Genomic DNA, 21,218 nt, shown 5'->3' on the forward strand with positions numbered 1-21,218 from the left:
GAGCAAGATACACCAAGTTGTGATCAGATCTGCCCAGAGGAGGGAAAGGTGATGAACTATATGCCTTTTCAGCATTGGCATACAGTAGGTCCAGTGTTTTATTTCCCCTGGTCGGGCAGGTCACATACTGGGTGAAGGTGGGCAACGTAGAGTCCAGTGAGGCATGATTAAAGTCCCCAGATATTATAAAGAAGGCTCTCGGGGATTGCGTTTGCAGTCTGCTAACCACAGAGTGAAGAGACTCACAGGCTGCCTCGGCAGTAGCTGAGGGGGGGACATACACTGTTATCGCGATAACATGCGAGAATTCCCGGGGCAGATAGTACGGACGCATGCTAACTGCTAGCACCTCAATGTCTCTGCTGCAAAGTTGTTCTTTCACTGTGATATGCCCAGGATTACACCAGCAGTCATTCACAAACACCATTAGTCCCCCACCTTTCCTCTTACCACTTCCACTTGTTCTGTCCGCACACAGCATCTGAAATCCCTGTAGTGTCACACACGCATCCGGGATTAGCAGTGTTAGCCACGACTCCGTTAGCATCATAATGCTGCACTGCCGGTACTCCCTCTGTGATCGGGTTAGCGATGAGAGCTCATCCATCTTATTGGGCAGAGATCTTACATTTCCAATAATTACAGAAGGAAGAGATGATCGATAACGTCTCCTTCTCGGGCGACAGCGCTCCTTCCCAGCACGACATCCTCGTCTCTTCCTCCTCAGCTCGCCGGGGATTTCGAGTCTATCCACTGGCAGTGCCGCTGTTGAACGCAACACTAACAGCTGATCCCTGCTGTAGACAAGGGATCTCTGCTCCTCTTCCCCCAGCACAGATAAAAAAAAGTAAAGAAAAGCTCAAAAAAACCACCAGAGCCGGCTCCAGATGGAATAGCATGATTGTTTAATCTAATATTAATAAAAAAAAGATACGGGAGAGAAGAAAAGGGAAAAAAGAAGCTCAGAATGAGCAGAGCTGCTGTAACGAGGCTGCCACACCCAGGGGGGCGCCAGGTGAAAATTGGATCCATTGGATCCATTGGATGCGAGCAATGTTCCCATAGCTGATGTCCCAACAACTCGAGCCAAAATAGCTTTGAGATCTCCAAGGGCAAGCATTAGCCCAGTTGTCTCCTGTTCGAAAGCCCTAATCCACTTTCCAGCGCCTTCTTGTATCTCGGGTAGCCGCGAAACCAAACCAGTGAGGTCGAGGCTCTGCCAGGGAATATAATTAGCTCTTGTGCCCTTAATTAAAATTGGGTACTGACCATCATTAGTGTATCGAATAGGTGGTTTTAAGTCATGTCTGGGTCTCAGATCACGGTTTTCACTGCTAGGGCCTGGTTTTTCCTTCTCTTGAGTCCGACCTGTATTTGGAGCAACACGTTCTGGTGAGTGAATGCCTGGTTTGTAAGAAGGCTTGAAACTTTTCTCCTTGCTTGTGCTAGTGGTGTTCTCACTAACCTCATCTGAATGTGTGCCTGTGATGTGATTTAAGGATTTCCGCAGGCCCTGAGAAATTTCCTGTATAATTTGGTCAACATCGTTTAGCTCATCATGTACATTTACATCCTTATTCTCAAAGTCAGTCCAGTATGAGTTAGCCGTCGGTTGCCTTTTCAAAAAATCCTTATGTTCTGCAAAACAATCAATCATCCTTCGTCCTTCTTCACTTACCGCTCTACGTTCTGTGCTGCAATATTTTGGATGCGTTCCACGAGGTGGAGTTGTTTCATCTGATTGCTGTGATGTTGATAATTTTAAAATTGCATTGTCAACATCTAAACCCTTAGGACCTTTGTCGAATGTGTTGCGCAAATCAAAATCTCCCGTAATTGTAACGGTTCCCAAGAGGGGATACAGCCCCTCTTCTGCTGGGGCCGTCACTTCCTTCTGGGGTTTGTCCAATTTGTCTTTCATTTTAAGGATGACGTGCTCAAGGTTCTGTCTATAAATCTTTCCTTCATTCCTGAATAAGTCCAGGATCTGAAGTTCTTTTTCTCTTTTCTGCTGTCTTTTCTTGGACCCATTTGATTTATAATCCTGAATTCTCAATTCCAAATTGTCGCAAGCTGCGACATCAAAAGTGCCATCAGATGGCCAAGGATTGCTTAGTTTTCTCGTCCGTTTCGACCACTTTTCTGACATGTGCTTTATCTCTTTTGCTAAATCAGGGTTCTTTGCTGCCAAAATTCCTGCTGGCGTGACTGACATTTTGAAGTTTCAGTAACACTTATTATTCCTCTGATTAGTAAACTAGTTTGTTTATTTATAATCTCCTGAAAATAGAACAAAAATTGAAAGTTGAAACCGATACTGGTGACATATGATGCTGTAGTCTTGAGTAATCTATTGTTGTTCTGTTTACACAAATGTTCAACAATTTATCTTCTTATCATAAATGCCTTAAAATCAAATCTCTTCTGATTTAACACTAAAGTAAAGTTAGTTCAAAAAGCTTTATTTATTGCTGAAAGAAAAACTTAATGCCTGAAAGTTTTTATAGGTGAACCTTTTAAATCTGGATAGAATATGTATTTATTTCCCCCAGCAGCTGTGCGGCAGAGTCAGGTTGGTGTGGCAGGCTAAAAATAGCCTTATCCTTGGTACCGAGCTGTGTGTGAGCAATGTTCAGCCCACAGGGAAGGGTTTCTCTACGCCCTATGGCTCACCAACCAATCCACACACAGAGGTGGAGTCAGAGGCGGGATCGCCTCTGTACTTCTGTGTCTGTGTGTGTGTATGGAAAGGAGCACACACACAGCTGGTAGGTGGAGCTTGCACTTCTGCACTGGCCCTTCTGTCTAGTCTAAGCTTGAGTCTGTACGGAGAAACAAACAGGTCCGGTGACACCAAGTGCACTCAGTCTTCAAAATTTAACAACTCTCAAACAGCTTTATAACATTACAACACAGGAAAAAGTCAGCCACAATAAAGACCGAATCAGCAGAAGAAAAATCAGTTTCTCTCTAATTTATCCAAGCAATAGTTTAAAACAAAAATCAGAGTATTTGAGCTTTCACCAAACCTTTTTCTTATCTAACCTAACACAAACATCCATATTTTGTCAAACACTTCCACAAGTAAAACAACCACACACAGCAGAACTTTCACACTTGCATAAAGCTGAGAAAAACACACTTCAGAGCAATTTGACACCAAAGCATCATTTCATGCCAAACACTCAACACGCATAAACATTATTATTTATTTATTAATCATAATCTATATTTCTCATATTTCACATTACCCAGCTGGTAAAAAATAGTTATCAAGCTTGTGCACTTCAGCATATATTTTTATTTATATATATGTCACTCTAAAAACTTATTATTTTAACTTCTGGTTTTCTGTTTAAAGACTAATCAGACCAATATCACAGACTTTGAAATTTGTATAACATTAAACATCAAATTTAGCACTGCAGTGAATAATATTGATTTGTTTTACACCGTTTTTTAAGGCTTCTCCTAGTTTTTCCTCCTTTTTCCTTTTTCGTCCTTCTGACCTCTGGTGCCTCACACACACACACACACACACACACACACACACACACTGGGCTCAGCATACACACACACGCTTATCTCACACACACACGCTTATCTCACACACACACGCTTATCTCCGCGCACACACACACGCTTGTCCCACACACACACACAAAACTTCTCCAGCACCACGCAGCTCTCGAGCTCCAGAGCTTTGTTTTCACAGCCTCTTTGCTGCAAACTATGACGTCATCGCATGCCTTTGCCAACAACTCATGAAATTTACCAATCCCCGGGGAAATAACCGAACTACAGCAAAGCTTATCTGTGTCACAACTTCAGCGCTTTTACTCAGATCCCAGTCGTTGTCCGGCTTCACCGAGACACCCAACTGGATCTCAATGTCGACCTTTTTCCTTGTCCGCCCTGGACTTTTGTCAGCTGTCAAAAATCTATTCCAATTCTTGCTGTCCCACCTTTAATTTGTCACTTAAAATTTGTCCGTCATCAAAATGACACAGCTGACTTGACACATTTGTCACTGCTGCTCTGGACAAATGCCTTCTCTTGCTGTTATAACTTCTAAATTATGAGCAGGGCATGTATTTCTCACAGACCAGTACACAAACCACGGAATAACTCCAAAATTGAACAAAAATTGTTCTTACCTATCAGGGCCCAGGAGTCAAGTTCCGTGGACCGTGAACCGATCCGAAGAGCACGCCTCTACTCCCCCTTCGTGGTTGCCAAATGTGGTTCTTTTGCCTTATCAAAACACAAGAGACAGACAGCTTGTCCAAACTCAGCGTGGGGCATTTATTTACACAATCAATACATCAATACATCACCAGTAACTTGGGGACAGCGCCCAGCCTGGAACTGAGTGAGCCTCCGGCTGGATCTTTTGCAAAAAGCCCTCCTGCCACGAAGATGCAGGCTTATTTTATACTGCTACTCCCACAGTCCTTTGAGAGAGGATGGGGTGATGTTTAAACTTCTCAATATGGTCAACGCGCCCTCCAGCCTAGAGGTCGACGAGCCCTGTTATCTCCAATATGGTCAGAGAGCTCAAGGTTAGCTGGAAGTTACACAAGTTGGACTGAAAAACAGGATGGTGAACCTTTTGGCCCACAAAGATGAAAAACAGCAAGTTGAACCTCCCGTACACAGCTTTTGGCTCCTACACATACACATAGGACCTTGGGGGGTGGGCAAGTCAGGGAGTGCGGGTATGGACCCCATTTCCGCATTCCTGTGGCAACCTGCCCCCCAATTTTATTTGCACCTTATACACTTCCACTGACGACATTCCACACAAACATTGTGAGGGATCAAGCTGAATGAGTGGAGGAACACAGGCAATTTCCAAAACAGACTCTTTAATTTCCTTTTTGTTTTAAAATGCCCTCCCAAAAAACAACTCGAGCTCATAAAAGTGGCCACATCCATGTCCACACAACGGTGAACGTTAAGTACACTCTTGCACTTTTATGATTGCAGTTTGTATGTTTATATTTCTTTGGCTTTATTGTTTAGATGGCTTAAATGCATTAGTTCTAATTGTAAGCGCGCACATTTAGTTAACTGCTGTATTTTATGCCTTTCATTTGTTCAATTTAAGTTGATTTGTTTTCTCTTACCGGTGCTGGGGTTCTCCACTTCCTGCTTCCTGAGATGGGACAGGCAAACAGGGTTGAAGGGGTTCTGTCATCTAAATACAGGAGGAGCTGATGGGACCAAACCAATAGCTCCCTGAAGAGGGGACTGAAGAATTTCCTTTAATTTATTATTTTGTCATTTGTTAATTAATTTAAGTTTGAAGTTAAATAGTTAGGTTTATGGGTTAGGATGTTTAGGTTTATTAACAATCTGACTGTACTGATTTGTGGTTTTAGTTTTAGTTAGTAAATGTTTGTCTAGTAATCCCTATTGTTCATATGGTCTGATCAGCCAATGTGTATATATACCCTTGTGTGTCTTTGTTTGGAAGGTCGGTTATTGTTTCAGTCAGTCAGTATGTTAAGTTAGAAGTTTATTGAGTTTCATTTTGTTTGTTTGACCTCTTTTATGAGCTCGAGTTGTTTTTTGGGAGGGCATTTTAAAACAAAAAGGAAATTAAAGAGTCTGTTTTGGAAATTGCCTGTGTTCCTCCACTCATTCAGCTTGATCCCTCACATTTGGTGTCAGAAGTGGGATCTGGAGGACACAGCATAGTTTTTGCCATGCAGGCTGGAGTACGGACGAGGAAAGGCAACAAAGGGGAAATCAAGGAGACGATGCAACAGTCTGATGTTGGGGAGATCGAGGATGGAGCTGCAATCAACCTGGGGGACACTGAGGATGAGGAAATTAGGGAACCAACATTGAAGGATTTGACAAGTATTCTTCAAACCTTTATGGGACAACAAGATATGAGAGATAAGAAGAGGGAGGAGGAGTCTGAACAGCAGGAGCAGCGTTTTAAGGCTTTGCAGCACCAATTTCATCTTTTGCAGATGGGAATGCAGGCCCGAGCAACACCTGAGCTGGGGAGAGATGATTCAGAACAGGTGGTAATTTCCAGCGATGATTACAACCAGGTATCTTCTGAACCTGAATGCTCAACTTCGACTTCAGCCACATCCTCCACAGGTCAGTCTTTGCACACACCCCATTTCAAAATGGAAAAATTGACTGCAGAAGATGACATTGAACATTTCCTCACAACCTTTGAGAGAATTGCAGTTGCCTACCGTTGGCGAAGCTCAGACTGGACTTTTCATCTGATTCCCCTGTTGACTGGTAAGGCTCGAGGGGCCTATGTTAATATGGACATTGATGATGCACTGGATTACCAAAAGGTAAAGACTGCCATTCTTCAAAAATATGATATAAATCCAGAAACATATAGACTAAGGTTCCGTTGTCTTGATGTCATGGATGAAAGCCCTAAAGAACTGTATGCAAGACTAAAGGAGCTGTATGAAAAATGGACTCAGCCTAAAGCTAAAACAGTGAAGGAGATTGGTGAGCTCTTAATCTTGGAGCAATTTTTAAGAATGTTGTGTCCTGAGCTTCAGGTCTGGATCAAAGAGCATAACCCAAGATCTGCGGCGGAAGCTGCTGCCCTGGCAGATGTGTTTGTGGCAGCCCGAAGCAAGAGTCAGCCATGGAGTAACACAGCATGGAGAACAGCTCGAGACATGCGGCGTCCACAACCTCCTCTTCAACACCAGAGGGCAGCATCGGGTGTGGGTAAGGTCCCCACAAGGGAAAATCGACCTCAAAGTGCCTCAAAGTTCAATAAAAGGATACCTGTATGCTATCTGTGTGGACAGGAAGGCCACACCAAGCCTGTGTGCCCCCAAAACCCAAGTCGATTAAACCAATTGTGTTTTTTGCCACAGCAGATGGTGAAAAGAGAACATGATAAACATAATTCCAAGAAAATGACCACTGTGACAATAAATGGGCAGAAAATAGAAGCTTTATTGGATACAGGAAGCACTCAGACTCTGGTTCATAGGAACTGCATACCATTCAGTGACTGGGGCATGTCTGAACCAATAACAGTTTGTTGTGTGCATGGGGATGAGAAATCTTACCCCACAGCTGATTTGTGTATTGGGGTACAAGGGGCTACATATTTGCTAAAGGTTGGTGTGGCAGACAATCTCCCTTACCCTGTGATTTTGGGGGAGGATCTGCCTGTCATCTATGATCTGTTGAAGGAAGTGGAAAGCTGTAATGCAGCTGTGACAAGGGCTCAAGCAAAAACTCAAAGTGACCAATTTACAACTCTCAGTACTTTGCCTTTCTTTGAGTCTGACGTGGAAGGACAACCTGGGAAGACTCGTAAAGCACGTAGTCAGAAAAGGCATGAGAAGTTGGAATATAATGTGCAAAGAGGTCAAAATGAAGAAGCTCCAGATCTGCCCTTGGGGTTTACGATTCCTAATGATATAAGACAAATGCAACAAGATGATTTGACCCTGTCTGCTCTTTTGCTGAAGGCTAAAGGTGAAACTGAGGCAGAATACGACACTAAGAGAGGCCGATACATCCTTCAACATGGCATTTTGTACCATCACCAGGGCCAGCTGAAACGACTGGTGGTCCCTAAAGCAGCCCGGGAGACTGTGCTAAGGTTGGGCCACTCAATTCCCTGGGCTGGCCACCTGGGGAAACATAAGACCACTCAACGTATCAAACGCAATTTTCTGTGGCCTGGTTTATGTTCAGATGTTGCCCGGTTTTGTAGAAGCTGCCCTCAGTGTCAAATCACTTCAGCTAAAGTTCCCATTAGAGCACCACTGCAGCCGCTCCCAATAATTGGTACACCGTTTGAACGCCTTGGAATGGATGTTGTTGGTCCTGTGGAAAAGAGCAAAGCAGGAAACCGTTATATGCTGGTCATCACTGACTATGCTACAAGATATCCAGAAGTTTTTCCATTAAAAAACATCGAAGCAAAGGCTGTGGCTTTCTCATTGATTCAACTATTCTCAAGAGTTGGGTTTCCACAAGAAATTCTTACTGACCAAGGGACTAATTTTATGTCAACCTTGTTGCAGCAGGTTTATAGGTTGCTGGGCATCAGGAGCATGCGGACAACTCCATATCATCCACAGACGGATGGACTGACTGAGCGCTTCAACCAGACTTTGAAACAGATGCTTCGTAAGTTTGTCAACAGTACTGGGTCTGATTGGGACCAGTGGCTCCCGTATCTTCTCTTTGCCTACAGAGAGGTCCCTCAGGCTTCTACTGGTTTCTCCCCGTTTGAGCTCCTCTATGGGCATGAGGTGAGGGGTCCTTTGACCCTGCTGAGAGAGACGTGGGAAGGAGACCAGAGTAAGGCAGAGCCAATTAACATAATTTCCTATGTAAGTTGCAAGACATGAGTGAACTGGCTCAATCGCACATGGCATCTGCCCAACAGCACCAGAAATCGTGGTTTGATAAAGGAGCTCGACAACGTAGTTTTCTTCCAGGCCAAAAGGTTCTGTTGATGTTACCAACTTGTGACAGCAAGCTGCTGGCAAAGTGGCAGGGACCATTTGAGGTTCTGAAACGATTGGGGCCTACCACTTACAAGATCTCTACTCCAGGTCTGCAGCGGGGAAGTAGAGTTCTTCATGTCAACTTGTTGAAGGAGTGGGTTCCACAGGCAGTTGGCAATACGGAAACACTGCTGATCCGACATGTGGTGGAAGAGGAGGATGTGGCTGAATATCTGCCTTCAACTGCATCTTCAGCCCTGGACTTGGGTCACCTCACTAAAGAGCAGCAGTCCCAGGTAAAGCCTCTGCTTAACCCAGAAATATTCAATGAGTGCCCAGGTCGAACGGCGCTGGTTAAACACAACATTGTATTAAGATCTGATGCAAATGTGAGGCGCATGAGTTACAGAATACCAGAGCGGTACCTGATTGACCTGAAGAAGGAGGTGGACTCAATGCTGGCTCTTGGGATCATTCAACGTTCAACAAGTGAGTGGTGTAACCCTGTAGTCCTAGTTCCTAAAAAGGATGGAACGATTCGCTTCTGTATCGACTTCAGGTATCTAAATTCTGTTTCAAGATTTGATTCGTACCCAATGCCACGGATTGATGAGCTCACTGACAGTCTGGGGAAAGCCATATGGCTGACCACCATTGATCTCTCAAAGGGGTACTGGCAGGTTCCCCTCACCAGCCAGTCTCAGGAGCTAACAGCTTTCCGCACCCCTTGGGGCTTGTTCGTGTTCACTGTTTTACCATTTGGCCTCCATGGGGCCCCGGCTACATTCCAGAGGCTAATGGACCAGGTTCTATGTGACCTGAGAGGGTTTGCATGTGCATATTTGGATGACATTGTCATTTTCAGTGACACATGGGAGGAGCATATGGCACATCTTGAGGAAGTTCTGAAGCGTTTACAGGCTGCTGGTCTGACAATCAACCCCGCAAAGTGTGCTGTGGCCAGGAGGGAGATTCAATACCTTGGGTTCACCATTGGAGGTGGGATTATTAAGCCCCAGGTTGATAAAGTTCATGCAATCGAAACATGTCCTGTTCCACAGACTAGGAAGCAGTTGCGGTCGTTCCTTGGGATGGCCTCATTTTACCACCGATTCGTCCCCAACTTTTCTGCAAGGGCAGCGCCATTGACCGATAGGACGGGCTCATGTAGCCCCAACAAAATCCGGTGGACTGCGGAGGCCCTGGCAGCTTTTCAAGACATTAAGCATTCCTTGAGTGTGGAACCAGTCTTGTACTCTCCAGACTTTCAAAGAGACTTCATTCTGCGGACTGATGCTTCTGAGAGGGGTTTGGGGGCGGTCCTTCTACAAGGGACATCAGAGGAGCTGCATCCCGTGGCTTACATCAGTCGCAAGCTGTTGGCCCGAGAGAGATGCTATGCAACAGTGGAAAAAGAGGCATTGGCCATAAAGTGGTCTCTGGATTCCTTTAAGTACTATCTGCTGGGGAGAGAATTCACTCTGCAAACGGATCATAAGGCTCTCGAATGGCTTAACAGGATGAAGGATACTAATGGGCGTATAACCCGATGGTATCTTGCCATGCAACCATTCAGATTCAAGGTTCAACATATCCCTGGCAGAGACAATACCACAGCCGACTACCTCTCACGCTGTGAGGACAACTGAGTGGGGGGGCATGTGATGGCCACATCCATGTCCACACAACGGTGAACGTTAAGTACACTCTTGCACTTTTATGATTGCAGTTTGTATGTTTATATTTCTTTGGCTTTATTGTTTAGATGGCTTAAATGCATTAGTTCTAATTGTAAGCGTGCACATTTAGTTAACTGCTGTATTTTATGCCTTTCATTTGTTCAATTTAAGTTGATTTGTTTTCTCTTACCGGTGCTGGGGTTCTCCACTTCCTGCTTCCTGAGATGGGACAGGCAAACAGGGTTGAAGGGGTTCTGTCATCTAAATACAGGAGGAGCTGATGGGACCAAACCAATAGCTCCCTGAAGAGGGGACTGAAGAATTTCCTTTAATTTATTATTTTGTCATTTGTTAATTAATTTAAGTTTGAAGTTAAATAGTTAGGTTTATGGGTTAGGATGTTTAGGTTTATTAACAATCTGACTGTACTGATTTGTGGTTTTAGTTTTAGTTAGTAAATGTTTGTCTAGTAATCCCTATTGTTCATATGGTCTGATCAGCCAATGTGTATATATACCCTTGTGTGTCTTTGTTTGGAAGGTCGGTTATTGTTTCAGTCAGTCAGTATGTTAAGTTAGAAGTTTATTGAGTTTCATTTTGTTTGTTTGACCTCTTTTATGAGCTCGAGTTGTTTTTTGGGAGGGCATTTTAAAACAAAAAGGAAATTAAAGAGTCTGTTTTGGAAATTGCCTGTGTTCCTCCACTCATTCAGCTTGATCCCTCACACACACTTAGGGCCTTGGGAGTGAGCACATTCAACGGCATTTGGCAGGGGGATATCTCAGCCTCCTACTGGGTGCCGGTGCCCACTTCCAATTTTAAACCGCACTTAGACACTGATGGCTGAGGGTGTAAGTGGGGTGGTGCGGTGGCATCAGCTGGCATAGGCCGGATGATGCCCGCACTGCCCACTCACCAAAGCCATGGAATACACCTCATGATCACACAACACTATATTGGAGCAGGCGGAGGGAGACTAGGGGTCTCAGCCACCTCTGTTGTTGCTTGGCTTCCTGGGGCTGGAGGCTAGGAGGGAGATCTGGCCGTCTGGTTGGGTTCACCCCAGAACCCAACCTACCGGTTGCTGTGCTTAGCGTTGGGCGGGGGAGCCTGCTCATCAGCACCTCAGCAGAAAGGGTCAAACTCTGGTTACCGGTGATGGTTGTACCCCATGTGCAGCAGTACTGGGACCAGAGTGAATAGGGTGTGTATGGGGAGCATGAGTGGGTGTCCGGCGTGCATTTTTGTAAGTCTTGGGTTGTATGTGCATGTGTGAGCATGAGGGAGAGAGTGTGTGACTGTGTATGTGTATGACTGTATATGTCAGGTGGGGCCTTTGACTCCTCCACCTCTCCAGGAAATTCTCTTGATGATATAGATCCCCCCCCCCCCCCCCCCCCCCCCCCCGGCCACACCTGGTGTGAGGGGTTGTGCCTTGGTCTGCCTGAGTGTTCGTGGCTCCCGGGTCTGGGGGTTTAAGATTCTGGCATCTGCCTGATAGATCCCGGTGGCTGCCTGGTGGGGTCTGGGTCCCTGGGCTCTGCTGGGTCCCCGGCGCGGGTGGTCGCCCCTGGGTCCCGGGTCGCTGGGTCCCGGGCTCGGCCGGCTAGGGGGTGGGAGGCTGCGGGCGGGCCTGTGGGCTTGCCGCTGATGTTTCCCAGGACTCTGCCGGCTGCTGGTTGTGGCCCCCCGGGGCGATCCTCTGTGCCTCTCGAGGGGGGCGGGGGCCTTTCTGGTTGCAGTCTCCTTGGGGTTCCTGTGTTCTGGGGCAGCGCCTGGATCTCTGGGACTTGGAGCTCTCCCTGTCTCCTGCGCATCTTTGGGGGGCGGATCTGTGGTCTCTCACACTCTCTGTTGGACGCTTCTATAGAGAAATCTTAAATAAACAAGCGCGTGTACAGGGTCCGAAATTAAATTTTTTACTCACCGGCCAAGTTGGCTGCGCTGCATATAGCAATCGGTCTGAGGGAGGAATCAGAATTATGGCTTACCCAAAGATGCAGAGAGAAGAAGAAAATGGTTGTCTCAAGTCAGCAGGAGCAACCTCACCATGACCAGAGATCACAATAACAAAAAGCTGTGTGCAGTGAGTTTAACGTGCCCTCTCAAATGTTTTCTATCAAGGCTCTACACGTTCTGCTCTCAGCTGCACAAGGCTGCAACTAAACTGTTAAATGTGGCAGGAAATAAACTAATACACCACTCTACATGCACATTTTGAGGAGGGACAGTTTACTAAGCTTAGGCAAGGCAAGGTGAGACTCAGGGCTGATGCTGTGTTTGTTCATCGCCCTGAACCAAGGAGGAGGAAGGATCCCGCAGTGAGAAGTACAGCAGAACCACTGCATGTTGATCCAATGACCAGTGACCACACATATTGTACTCAAGTAAACTGTGGTACAAATCTTTTGAAATATTAAGATAGTTTTATTTATTTTTATTTTAAAATTATTCTTTATTCTAACTGTGCCATTATAATTTCAGAGAATGAGGAAAGCAGCAGCAGCAGTGAGGCAAATGAGATGAGGGAAAGTGAGGGGGGGGGCATGAGATGGTATCAGGAAAGAGGGACATCCCTGGAAGCCATGAGGAGCCGGCGTCAGGGCCAAGAGGAGAAAGGAACAGGCGATGCAACCAGGGAACCCAGCTGGAAAACCTAAGGGAGTAAACAGAAAGTCAAAAAGGCATGAAAAACACAAAGAGGCATTAAATGGAGTAAACAAGGCCGTACAACTCCGTTTTTCAGTGGGTTCAACAGGCTACAGGTTTCTTCAGGACATGAGTATCCCTCTGCCTGATGTTAGAACCATGCACAGACAAATGCAGCCCATTAAACTGGAACCAGGTGTGTTAGGAGAGGTGTGTGACATGCTCAGTTTGAAGTTTTAAAATCTGACAGAGATGGAAAGAGAGTGTGTGCTTACTGTGGATGAGATGGCAATCACTCCAGGCGAGCTTCACTCCATCACAGACCCAACTGGGTTTTGCCACCACCGTTGTTCCTGGTCAGCTCTCCGCTCAGCCACTATGAAAACATGAAGATGGACACACAACACAGTTTAACCTTTAATGGTTACATACGATTTTTGTTTTAGTAACTCTTTGACATTTAATTATTGATAGTTGTGTTATTAATTCTTATTTCTTGTCGTTCCTTACTTAATAACAAAATTGCAAATGCTAATATTGTAAAGCAAGTGGAAATAAGCATTTTTATGGAAAATGACTAATTTTTAAAAGTTATTGTTCGACTACTATTCTTGAATTATCTTCAGCAGTTTGTTGCAGTCAGTGTTATTAACTGAAAAATATTCAATAATTACTTGTCTTCACAATCACATTTTCTTTATTATTGGTCTCTCCATTTGTGTTTCCATTTCTGATGCATGTTCGTGTTGATACAGCAACCAGCAACGTATTGTACAAAAAAATCCCAAATAAAACTAATAATGTACACACAGGGCCAGATTAAGACTTCGTTGTACCCTGGGCAACAATATTCAAGGGCCCCATCATCACGACCCGAGGATCACCATAATATGGTCACATACAGAATATATTACTGTAATATGTAGTAAATATACTCAATACTTGAATGCCTGACTTCACGTAACCCGCTCAGGGTAACCTTTGACCCACCTTGTGTGGACTGACCAATGAGGAGAGAGTCTTAACTTGAGGCCCTCTCTTCATTGGTCAGTCTGCAAGAGACTGACTCTCAACTGACGTTCAAAGCGAACAGTCTCTGTGCAGCGCAAAAGCCCGGGTGGACAGTTTGTTTAATACAGGGTGATCATATTTCCATTTCCAAACAAGAGGACAGGGGATCTGTGCCTATGACGTCACACTATGGCAACGCCACACAAACCATGTTGGGACCCATTTTTTGTAAGAACTAAATTAATATCAGATTCTGCCAATAAAAGGGCACTAAAACAATAAATAATTAGCATATTTACTGCAAAATCTCATTTTTCTGCTTTAGTGCTGCAACAAGGTTTTACTAATAATAAATTATAACTTTTGTTTTAGTACAGCATCGGTATGCTTCCTCTGTACAGATTATCAAGGATGCTTGTTTCAGCTGTGAGATTAGACGATAGGATCAATGAAAAAATAAATTGTCACACACTCCATGGAAACTTTCAGAGAACCCACAAATAGTGGCTTTCAAATGGTTTTGTTACTTTTTGCAAGTTTAGAAAAACAGAAGATGAGACAGCATGTCTGATAATTTAGTTTTTCATCTGATAATATTAGAACATGTCAGTAATGTCTGAGGGGCTTTCTATAAACACTGTATAACTAACACTCCTGGAGAGGGTATGGATTACGCAGAGGCTTCTGGGGAGCCCAGCTATGGTGGTGGGGTGGGGTGGTGGTGGTGGGGGGGGGGTCATTTTGCCTTGGCCCCCAAAATGTCTTGAAACGGCCCTGGGTGTGTGACTGAGTTGTGAAGGTGATCTGAATTGTATCAGATGTATAAATATGACATGTGTAGAACTTATTGTTTTGCAGGTAAAAACGTGTAGTGGAGATAAATCTACCTACATTTTACTTTTCAACACGTTTTTTTTTTGTTTTTGTTTTTATTTAACTATATTTTCCTGTTCTGTCTGTCTCTCTTCTTCCTGCATCTCCTCTAAACTCTCCAGAAAATCTGCTGCCTGGATTCTTACTTTTTCACCTCATCAGTTACTTTTGAGCAGATCAAAGGAATCTCCTGACCACAAAGCGGAGAGCGCGTTTCGATACGTCAGTGAGGTGAAATCACCGCAGCACAGGTGATGAGCTCCACAGTGGCAGAGCGCTTCAAGCACAAATAAGACAGAAAGTAGAGAACATGTGCGGACATTAACGATCGTGTGTTAATTATTGTTTTTTGGTTGCGCCACTTTGAGAATGGACCGTGCGCTGGACGCAGCAGCCTGGAGCGCTGCGCACCGATCATCGCTCTCTGTGCTCTCTGCTGAAAAGAGTCCATGAATGATAATATAGTAATATAGGTAGAACACTTTTTTTCGGCTCCCCTGAATGTGTATATACGGCTCCCCCATCCCTGCTCCTGGATGAAAAGCCGGACATTTTCATCAATACAAGAACCCGGACATCCCGGACAGAGTGAAAAGCGGACATGTCCGGGGAAAACAGGACGGTAATATAAAGCGGGAGATTACAGATACAGTAATTTGCTCGTGCCCTTGCTGCCCTGGGCCCTTTAGAATTTGTGGGCCCTGGGCAATTGCCCAGTTGCCCATATGGTTAATCCGGCCTTGTGTACACAGCTAATGTACACAGCTAATGTACACAGTTTATAACCTATTTCAAACTGTGGGGAATAATTTTAAAACGTAGAATCAAACAAACTGAAATAAACCCGTCTGCAGCTCCTCCTCCTGCTCACAATCAACAAGCTGCACACAATTAGCTCATTAAAGGTTATCTAGCTAAAACTGGCAACATAAAATACCATCGTTGGCTTATTTTGGTACGAAGCGGTTAGCTAACGCTTCACAATGCAACTAAATGATCACATTTCATCAAATTACTGGAGAAAATCCTTCCGAAACACCTAAAATGAACTACGGTCAATGCAGCAGCGGGGGCTGTTTGGAACTATTCGAAGCTACATGCACCACGTGACTTCTGCATTCCATTCTTTCCATAGGAGTCTATTGAGCCCTTTTCAGATAGACATTCTGGAACATTTGTGGACAATTCAATCCGGTTTTTAACCGGAACTGTGTTTTCAGACACACCACTTTTGTACCGGAACTTGTCCTTTCGGCTGCGTTCACACAGCAGGGAATAGTTCCAGATGTCTGGCGGCGCGGGGTGGGGGGGTGGGGGTGGGGGGGGGGGGGGGTGGTGAGAGAATCGGACTCATGTTAAGAAGAAGAAGAAGAAAATATCATTTCTATAGCGCCTCTCAAGATAAAAAATCACGAGGCGCTTAAACATAATTCTGCGCACACGAAGACGCATAAGAGACCTGGATGATGAAGCTCAATGGTTAAAGGAATCACTGAAGCGGTGTGAAGCGCTCCGTCGCGCGTCTAGGCTGTACCGTAGGAGGCGAGCTGCCATGGTTCGCCGCATGCTACAGCAGCGGGCTATCTGGGTGCGCACAGCGTCCCCTGGTCCCCTCCTCCTCCCCCTCCCCCTTGTCCGGAACTCTACCTCACCAGTCTGAAGCAGCCACCCTGTCCGTAACAAGTCAGGACCTGTTACTAGAGGCTTCGTCCGGATAAATTCCGGAACACGTCATCCGGATGTTTGTATTCAGACACAAACGTCTTACGGACAGAGTCCGGAACATTTCCGTTTTTCATGGCCTGTCTGAAGGGGGCTTTGGAGTGTCGTAACTCTCTCTACAGCTCTGACAGAACCCTGCCCTCCTCTCCCAATGATTGGACAGGAATTCGAGAAACGTGATTGGTAGCTAAGACTCGTGCTCTCATTGGTTACACCCAAGTTCCTCCCACTGACGCTAGAATTGAGAAAAAATGATCTGTAACCAAGCCCCCACAATGCGGCTCAAAAATTGAAGCAATCCCGGAAGTGCCAAAAATTGCAGTTCCACCCTCATCCACTAGGGGCTGGTGTCATTGACTCCAATGTTAAAAATACCAATTTCACAGCAGAAATAAACATGTTTACAGCCTGGTACCAAAACATGTTTTTTGATTAAATTATCTAGTTTACACTCATGACAACTCTGAGGGGGGTGAATTTTTTTCTCACTCTTCTGTTTAGGTGTATTAAAAGCCTAAAATTCTGTATAATTAATGAGCATCAGACCCACATGACCGCCGCCTCAGACCCATGTGACCACAGAGCTAGCTCCGTGGAAAGGCCTCAGTAGAGCCTCGGTCTGGCCTGGAAACTGTTCTGGGATTTTTAGTCTCTGTGTTTGTGTATTCTTGTTTGGATATTATTTGTGCAATTGTTGGACAAAATGACTTGCTGTGGCATTAACTGCACTAATAGAGCACCCATGGAGTCTACACTTCATTTTTTTGGTAAGTAAAATTATATTTATGTATTTTAGGTCAGTGCCGAGCTGAGCTTAGATTTTAACATGTACTGTTTAACCATGAAATTTAAATGTAATAGGGTAAAACCCAGTGCATTTAACATAATGCTGCACTTTAGAAAATGGGTTCAAATATAACATGTTGGTGGAGCTGGGTTCCGACTATCGGCTTGTGGATCTCTCGGGAGACCGATGTTTTCCACCCGTTCTCCCCTCCTCGCAGCTCGGCGCATCTCTGTCTGATCGCGGCTCCTGTCTGCTGCGCGGGCTGCCGGCTTGTGAAGCTCTCGGGAGACCTCTGTGTTCCACCCGGTTTTACCCAGCGGTCAGCCCGGCCTATCTCTGACTCAGAAGCTCTGGTGTTGTGCACAGTTAACTCCGGTTGTAGCTAGGTTGCTACCTCCGTTAGCTTAGCTCCCACCTCCGCGTTAGCTTTGGGTTAGCTTCAGGTTAGCTTGTAGCTAGTTCGACCAGTGTCGTCAGTTGATCCCAGCCTTACAGCCCCACCCTCAGCTCCACCTCTCTTCCCTTTTGTGGAATTGTCTGGGCTTGATGGAACCTGTGACACGGTCAAATTGGCGGTGGTGGCCACCTCCCATTTCTCCTCAAAAACCTGTTAGTGGAGTCTATGGAAACCCATTGTCCAATATTTATATGTCGATGTCTGTAACATTGTACATTTAAGGTTTGTACCTGTAGAATGAAATGTGTGTTTTGAGAGTTTTGATTTCAAACATGTACATTGATTTTTTATTTTGGAAGTCTGCTAGGTAAAAACTGAAAGTTTCATGTTTCTGAATGAATGTTTGATGTTACAAAATGAGTAGTAAATGTACAAAATAAAAGTTGGATTTTACAAAATAAAAAAATACATGTACAAAATGACAATTTCCTGTTACAAAACAAGAAATACAAGTACCAATTGACAATTTCAAGTTAGAAAACTAAAGTTACAAGTTACGAATCCAAAGTTACATGCCATGAAACATGTTCCAAGTTACAAAACTTGGTACAAGTTACATTGAATATTGTTCCAATCCTAGCTCCATAAATAACGGCCCAGTTAAGTTTCAGGCCTAGCAGAAACATTTCTTCATCATCACGGTTTTGGTTTGTCCGGAGGGGACAGGTCAGGACCACGGCAGGACGGTCCAGAATACACATGTAGTTTTACTTAGTTCTGCTAAAAACTCATCCCATATGCAGGTTTTGGAGATTCTGGACTGCAGGGGAGCACAACACACACACACACACACACACACACACACACACACACACACACACACACACACACACATATCTGTGTGTGTGTTTAGTTTACTTTGGCGCCCTCTGGTGGGCTGTTTGAATACAGCCCTCCCTTATTCTAGGAAAGGCAGCTACCTGTGCTCTACCCATGATGTCAGATCAGCATCTTGATGTGGCACACCTGTGAGGTGGGGTGGATTGTCTCAGCAAAGCACAGGTGCTCACTATCACACATTTAGGCTGATTTGTGAACAATGTTTGAGAGAAATGGTAACATTGTGTATCTGGAATGAATTTTAGATCTTTAAGTCCATCTCATGAAAAATGGGAGCAAAAACAAAAGTGCTGCTTTTATATTTTTGTTCAGTGTACATAGCACGTTTCATTTAGCAGAAGAAATTTTATGTGCTACTCAGAATAACCGTAATATAGAACATTAAAATCTATGTGACAACATGGTTGTCATTGTAGTTTAGGCTGTTTTATCCAATTTCTAAAAGACTAATAAAAGTATATTACACTGCAATGTCGGTAGAATGGCCTCTTTATCAGTGTGGTGGCTTGAAAATAGCCTTTGGTGCACCGAGTGCGGGATGAAGCAGCAGCTTATTTCTTGGCCTTCTTAGCTGCGGGCATCTTGTCAGCAGCTTTCTTCCCCGCTGGCTTCTTAGCAGCCTTTGGCTTCTTGGCTGCGACCTTCTTCGGACTCTTCTTAACAACTTATTTTGCTGGTTTCTTGGCCGGAGCCTTCTTGGGGGACTTCTTAACAAGTGGTTTCTTTGTTGCTGGTTTCTTGGCTGCAGTGGTCTGCTTGGCTTTTGCGGGAGCCTTCTTCTTCACCACCTTCTTGGCTGCCTTGGCAGCAGCGGGCTCCTTCTTGGCGATCTTGAAGGAGCCAGAAGCGCCGGTGCCTTTGGTCTGGCTCAGGGTGCCTTTGGTGTCCAGCTCAGTGATGGTGTTGATAAGTGTTGATCCACTTTTTGGCCTTCGTCACGTCCACTCCTTTGGCGGCCAGAACTTTCTTGAGCGCCGCCAGAGACACGCCTTTGCGCTCCTTAGACTCGGCCACGGCCGCTATGATGAGCTTGGAGATGTTGGGTCCGTCCTTCTTGGGAGCGGACTTCTTAGCGGCTTTAGCGGGAGGTTTGGCAGGGGCTTTAGCCGGCGCTGCTGCTGGAGCTTCTTCTGCCACGTCGGTTTGCTTTTCTTGCACTTCCTATTCTGAACGTGACTGAGAGCAGGAGGCGGGACTTATAAAACACATGAGAACCGTGGAGAGGCAGCCCGCCCCGCTGCTCCGCCGCAGACTCAAACATGGCCTCACTTGTGTTTTTTTTCACTGCCTTTTAGGCTCAAAATACTCATAAAAACAAACTAATCCATCATTTGTATTAACGGAGCAGAAAGAGAAGTCTCTTATCTCCAAATAACACTTGCTTTCAGTCTCCAGAACGTTTTCCTTTCCTTTAGGGAGGCTCCAAACGTCTCAGAATCGAGACTATTTTGAGCAAGAGGCAGCGAGTTTTCTTCATGTTTCGTGTCACAAAATATATTTGTCATGGATTTTATCGATATGTTTATCAATAACCCATTTCCTGTAGTGAAGAGAGAAGGAGAGAATGAACAACAATTAAAACATTTATAACTGTGGCAAGATGCTCGAAGCATAATGAACCGAACATCCGGTCACAGACTTTATTTATAGAGAGGGAGAGATTGTGTGTGTGTGGGAAGTCAAGAATGTGTGTGTGTGTGTGTGTGTGTGTGTGTGTGTGTGTGTGTGTGTGTGTGTGTGTGTGTGTGTGTGTGTGTGTGTGTGTGTGTGTGTGTGTGTGTGTGTGTGTGTGTGTGTGTGTGTGTGTGTGTGTGTGTGTGTGTGCGCGTGTGTGAGTGGCTTGTGTGGGTGTTTCTGAATGACTGAGCATGCAGAGAGGCATAGAGCAATACATTTACATTGATTGAGTCCATGATCAAGAATTAATAAACACATTTTTCCATAACATTCCCTCCTCTTAGGTGTGTTTTTGCTGTGTCGTATTTCTAATTCCATGTAATAGTTCTTTTTTAATACACAGAACAGTTTTGTTACCTGTGTAGTGTAATGGTTTATAGCTCTTTTATTAAAGAGGAACCATTCTACATATTAATTTGAGATATTAATTTTAATAAATCAATAACCAAATTTTATAGAGATAAGAAGACTCAAAGGTTGTTTTCATCGATAAACTGACGATCATATCCGTGTGTCTGTGTTTCAGTTCAATGAAGAGACAAGTTTGAAATTTAAGAGTTTTAATTCTTCAATTTAAACTAATGATTTAAAATGACAATCATAGGAAAAATAATCAACATTGGCAACCTTGTTGGACAATCTTTAACAGTTGATATTTTAAGCTTGCACAAATAGACCTTGTGTTGGATGTGCTAAGATTTGAGAATGATGGAATTATGAATGCATGCATGTACAGTATGTGTATGAGATTGCTTCAGGGAGAGAAAATGCGAATCTGAGTGAAAAAATGGTGGTTTGAATTAAACTTAGTTCTTATTAGAAAAACTGCATCAGAACGCTATCTATGGTGTTCAGCCTCACCGTACGTAGGACTCCCTTTCGGATCCGGACCTCGGAGGATGTTATCCAGGTCACACCTTGGCTGGCAGAGAAGACGAAGGTGTGCTGACGGTCCAGTCCAGAGTTGACCTCGGTACACGTTGATGAAGCGTTTAGCAGATGCGCTTTCTCAAGTTTAAATTAACTCAGAAATCAAAGACTCTGGACGAGTC

General features: G+C 44.6%; 1 pseudogene; it reads right to left on the reverse strand.

The window, feature by feature from the left end:
* Positions 1-18,829: 18,829 nt before the first annotated feature.
* Positions 18,830-19,750, reverse strand: LOC107373516 (histone H1-like; annotated as a pseudogene).
* Positions 19,751-21,218: the final 1,468 nt, after the last annotated feature.

This window comes from Nothobranchius furzeri, chromosome 10, assembly GCF_043380555.1.
Source record: "Nothobranchius furzeri strain GRZ-AD chromosome 10, NfurGRZ-RIMD1, whole genome shotgun sequence".
Taxonomy (NCBI): Eukaryota; Metazoa; Chordata; class Actinopteri; order Cyprinodontiformes; family Nothobranchiidae; genus Nothobranchius; species Nothobranchius furzeri.